Genomic DNA, 6,000 nt, shown 5'->3' on the forward strand with positions numbered 1-6,000 from the left:
GGTCCAGCCCACATTAAATGGGAGAGGAATACACAGAGGCATGAACACCAGAGGGTGGGGATCACTGGGGGCCACATCATCAGAAGCTGCCCACCCCGGTTTCCTTCTCCCTAAAGTGCAAATTATACAGAGTTGTTACTAAATTGAAGTATATAACGTATAGAAAATGCTTAACACGATGTCCGATAGATTATAAGTATTCAATAAATGGTTCTCTGACTTTTTTTAGATCAGAGTTTCTTGACTTTTTTTTATTATCATTCCCACTCCAAGGATCCTTTTGGACAGTGTTTTCCTAATTGACCCTCTCTTCCACATGAAGTTTAATACCTCAGATATACTACCTAGGGTTGAGTTCTGGAGGACCATTTATCATTGTAATAACTAAGATTTTTCACTCCCTGGAAGAACTATTTTTTTCCCTGTTGGCGATATCGTCTCTATGACAAATACGTGCTCTCTCTCTCTTTTCTCACGCCTCCCCATAACCACAGGTATGTGCATGCATGTGCATGCAACCACACGTGTGTGCAAGCACACATACAACCTGATGCCAGTCACACAGGACACTGCTTTCCCCTGATGCTGTGCGCTTTCTTCTCTATCTGTACTTCTGTTCCCTTGTTCTCTCTGCCTAGAACACCCTTCTGACCCTTATTCACCTGATTAACTCCTGGTCACCCTTAAAGGTTCAGCTAAAGTAAAGATGTGACAGGCAGCCTCTAAGATGCCTCTTGATGATTCCTGCCTCCTGGTGTTCACACGCTTGTGTAATCCCCTCCCCTTGAGTGTAGGTCACACCCTGTGACTCCCTTCTAACAAACAGAATATGGCAAAAGTGATGGAATGTTACTTTTGAAATTAGGTGACAAGAAAACTCCGGTCTCCATCCTGCTCACTGTCACCTTCTCTAGCTCACTTGCTCTGTTGGAAGCCACCTGACACGTGGTGAGATGTCCCATGAAGAGGCTCCTGTGACAAGGAACTGAGGGGGGGGCTCAGTCCTGTAGCTCACAAGGAGCTGGGTCCTGCCCTCAACCACGTGAGGGAGCTGGAAGCTGATCCTTCCCCAGCTGAGCCTTCAGATGAGACCCCACCTTGATGGCAGCCAGCACCCAAGTAAGCCTTGATTTCTGATCCACAGAAACTGTGAGCAAATGTTTGCTGTTTAAGCCACTAGGTTTTGTCACTTGTTACACAGCAATAGATAATGAATACAATCAGCTCCTTTAGGAAGACTTCCCTACCATTTAGCCACAGACACACACAGGCAAGCACACACTCAAACACACATATTCACATACGCATAATCACACATGCACACCTACTCATGCTTTCTCACACACACTCACACACTCCGGTATACTCCCTCATTCCATGAATGCCTCGGTCCTTACACACTTTCTCACATATACACACACTCATGTACACTCACACACCTGTGAGTATGAAGCATCCCTTCTCTGTAATGTCTTGTTCTTAGAATTTATCACACTTTCTTGTCACTGCGTTTTGACCACCCAGTCTTGCCCACCGTGAGCTCTTGAAGTCAGGGACTGAGGTTTTGTTTGCCTGTTTTTAGGGTCTAATATCTATAGGCATCAGTACATTTTCAATAAATTAATTTTGTTCATCAGTCCCCTGTGGAAGTGAGGGTCAATGACTCATTCTGCCTCTTGAGTTGGTTGTATCTCTTTTCCTCTTTTTCACAAACAGAAAGACTGTCTTCTTAAGAATCCTTGACCATCAGCCTGCTTCCACTGACGACAGGAAATTACTTATCCTCTTTCCTGGTAAACAGCCTGTAGACTGACTAACAGATGACAATGAGACAAAGACCAGCACCTGCTATCCACCTAGAACACTAGGAAAGGAAAAGACAGAGCATCTTTGGGAAGGGCATCAACCTTGTTTTGCATTAGAGATGATGCCGGGTGGTTTCTGATGATGTGACAAAGTGAAGAGTTCAGACAGCAAGGTGGCAAAAGCAGGAGGCATGAAATTCACCGTATGAATTTCAGGGCTCCAGCCCGACTGCCTGAGCTTGAAACTGGCTCTGCCATTGGTCAGTGCATTAACTTGGGGCAAGTTACTTCACCTTTCTATGCCTGTTTCATCCTCTTAAAATGTAAATAACCATACTGTTTTCCCCCAAAGAGCTTGTGTAAGGATTTTTAAAGGTTATATATCTACCACACCTGAAACTATTATTTATTATTATTATTATTAAGTTCAGAAAAGAAAGAGATAAGAATTAGTGGGAGTAAGCAGGGAAGGCTTCCTGGAAGAGGCAGAACCAAGGTAGGATGGGATGAATTAAGCAGAAACTACTGAAGGTAATAACTCTGGTAGAAGAAATTGCACAAACTGAATGGCAGGATGACCACTGGGTTGCTGGTATTCACGGAAATGAGGGGACTTTTCAAGAGACACAGATGGTGGAGCTGGAGTGTTACTATTGTGACACAGCCTTGGGACAGACAAAGAAAGCCGAAGGCTAGCTCACCAGGGCTGTGCTTCTGCCTTTCAGTAGGTGGGAGCAGCAGGGGGCTCTGCCATGTTCTATGGGGCGTCACTGGCACAGCTAGAGCTACGGAAGACGAGTGAGATCGTAGGCGATCATGGACTTGGGAGAGTTAGTGTCTAATGGATACAGAGTGTCTGTTCGGGATAATGAAGATGTTCTGGAGGTGGATGGTGGTGACGGTTGTGCAACAATGTGAGTACAATGCCACTGAGCTGTCCACTTAAAAAAAATGGGCTTCCCAATGCCACTGAGCTGTCCACTTAAAAAAAATGGGCTTCCCTGGTGGCGCAGTGGTTGAGAGTCCGCCTGCCGATGCAGGGGACACGGGTTCGCGCCCCGGTCCGGGAAGATCCCACATGCCGCGGAGCGGCTGGGCCCGTGAGCCATGGCCGCTGAGCCTGTGCGTCCAGAGGCCACAACAGTGACAGGCCCGCATACCGCAAAAAAAAAAAAAAAAAAGGTTAAAATGGTGAATTTTATGCTATATATATGTTATCACCAGCACCACCACAAAAAAGAATGAAATCGACCCTGCATGTAATTAGCATGTAAATTTACCTCAAAGAGAGGATTAGAGAGGAATAAGTAGCGAGATACTACTTAAATACAGATAAAGGGCCGGGGCACAATACCCTTATCTGACAGCAGTCATTACCTTGGGGGAAGGGACTGCAACTGATGGGGGGGTGGGGAAGGGAGCCAGTGAGCCAAGGGGACACTCTCCACAGCCGGGAAGTAAGAGCCCAGGCTTTCAAGCCACACTGTCTAGATTCAAATCCCACTGAGCAACCTTCACCTCTCTGTGCCTCTTGTTCCTTCATCTGTAAAAAAGGAAATAATAGACCTACCTCATAAGTGGCTAGGATTATTAAATGAATTAAAACATAGAAAGCCCTTAAAATAGTGCCAGACACATAATCCCTTAATGAATGCTAGCTATTATTATTATTATTATTATTATTATTATTATTATTAGCCTGAGTCCAAATAGTTGGAAGATTAAAGAAAATTGTTCCAGGAGACGGGGTTTGTTTGGAGCAGGGGCAGATAACGTAGGTCCCCCAATGCCAGGCTTGCAGAGGGAGTTTTTCCTCCAGGACATGAAGCCGAGGCAGGTGCTGAATTGCGATTCATCTCACAGATCAGCTGCCTCAGGACAGCAGCAATCTCACAGTCTGTGGTCTTCCTCGCCAACCTAATGATTTATTCTCACTTCACTGTCACTCCCCTCGCCCTTCAAGACCCTCTAATGGTGCTTAATTGTGTTTACCTTGCCTTTCCCCAGCCTCTTATCTGCAAGGCCCTGGCTTCCCTGAATGCTGAAACAAACCTGATGAAGCCAGATGGCCTAAGTCACTCTCAGAAGCACAGACCCAGAAAGAAGGGTCAAAATGGGGCTAAATCAACACAATTACAGACACTGGAATGAAGACGGCTTTGTGCTCTCTGTTCCCGACCAGCAGGGTCCTCTGGGCTTTGACTTGATGCCTCGTGGCTCCGTCCTGACTCCAACGGGATGCCCCAGGTTCAAATCTCGCCTGGGCCCCATGCAAGCCCTGTCTGCCACCTTGCAGGTCACCGCATCCCTCCAGGCATAATAACAGTGTCTGCTTCACGGCTGTCAAGATGATGAAATGAGCCCGCTCCGCTACAGACCTAGAACCAGGCCCGCCCAGAGTAAACACCCCATAAACTACACCTACATTACTGCCACATTCAGTCATTTGGGTGAAAAAACACACCAGCAAACCAGTGGTATCACATGACAGATAAAGTAGCGAGTGGGGTGAGCTGATTTCCACTTCTAAATTATTCAATATATAGTTATTCACTTGCTGACAAAAAAATGCACCACCTAAAAGTTGAGAATTGTTTTATCTAGCAGCCTTACTGAGGGCTATAGCCTGGTATCGCAGCCTTTCAAATAGCTCTGAGGGACTGTTCTAAAGAAGTAAAGGAGAAACAAGGATATATAGGAGTTTTTGCTGAAAAAACAAAACAAAACATGTAGTCAAAGATCAAAAAATGACTCCTAATCATAAGAAACAGACATCTCAAGTAAATGATTGTAGTGTTTTTCCATGTATGAGAAGATGCAAGAGTCTGGGCTCATTGAAATTATTCCTTGGATATGAACCTTCACTATCTGGGGCCAGTACCCTATTTTTCTCCATCCTGAGTCCCCTCAGGGCGCAATGTCAGGAGCAGCTGCAGTGGCCGATTGCTTGATGCCCACAACAACCTTTGTTTACTGAAACGGCAGGCAACATTCTTTGTCCACACGCTCCATGATGTACACTGAGGGCAGGTAGCAGGCTGGGATATCAACAGTTGTCAAACCAGAGACCCGTGCTGAATGGCCCATTGGATGAGGCTTCACATTAAACTCTAGATTTCAGCCTCCCCCTCTGGGAAAAACAGAGGCTCCACAGCGCTGGGCTGTATTCTCTCGTGGCAACAATTGGACGAATCCCTTCTCCCCACCAGGGGCAGCTAGCCATACCCCCGCTGTATCTCAGTCAGACCCTTACCCACTCACATTACTATCTATTCCCTGTCATCACCCCAATTTGCCACCCGTGTAGTCATGCCCAGATATACAGCAATGAATCACAAGCACTTCCTTACCCAGGAAGCTTAGAAACAGGCTGGAGAAGCCCTCAGAGGTACACAAATAATAATGTACAGTATAGCTGGTGACAAGATTGACCAAAAGCAGTAAACAGACAAGGAATCCGGGAGTCTTCCTGTAGGAAGTGACTATTAACTCACTCTGGGGCTTCCCTGGTGGTACAGTGGTTAAGAATCCACCTGCCAGGGCTTCCCTGGTGGCGCAGTGGTTAAGAATCCGCCTGCCAATGCAGGGGACACGGGTTCAATCCCTGGTCCGGGAAGATCCCACATGCCTCAGAGCAGCTAAGCCCGTGTGCCACAACTACTGAGCCTGTGCTCTAGAGCCCACGAGCCACAACTACTGAAGCCTGCGCACCTAGAGGCCGTGCTCCGCAACGAGAAGCCACCGCAATGAGAAGCCCACGCACCGCATCGAAGAGTAGCCCCCCCTCACCACAACCAGAGAAAAGCCCACACGCAGCAATGAAGACCCAATGCAGCCAAATATAAAATAAAATATAATAAAATAAATAAATTTATTTTAAAAAAAGAATCCGCCTGCCAATGCAGGGGACACGGGTTCGAGCCCTGATCTGGGAAGATCCCATATGCCGTGAAGCAACTAAGCCCATACATCACAACTACTGAGCCTGAGCTCTAGGGCCCGCAAGCTACAAATACTGAGCCCGCGTGCCACAACTACTGAAGCCTTCGTGCCTAGAGCCTGCGCACTGCACAAAGAGTAGCTCCCGCTCGCCGCAACTAGAGAAAAGCCCGCGTGCAGCAACCAAGACCCAACGCAGCCAAAAATAAAAATAAATAAATTTATTTTAAAAAAACCCTCACCCTGGAAGGATGAA

The sequence above is a fragment of the Mesoplodon densirostris genome, chromosome 16 (assembly GCF_025265405.1).
Source record: "Mesoplodon densirostris isolate mMesDen1 chromosome 16, mMesDen1 primary haplotype, whole genome shotgun sequence".
NCBI lineage: Eukaryota > Metazoa > Chordata > Mammalia > Artiodactyla > Ziphiidae > Mesoplodon > Mesoplodon densirostris.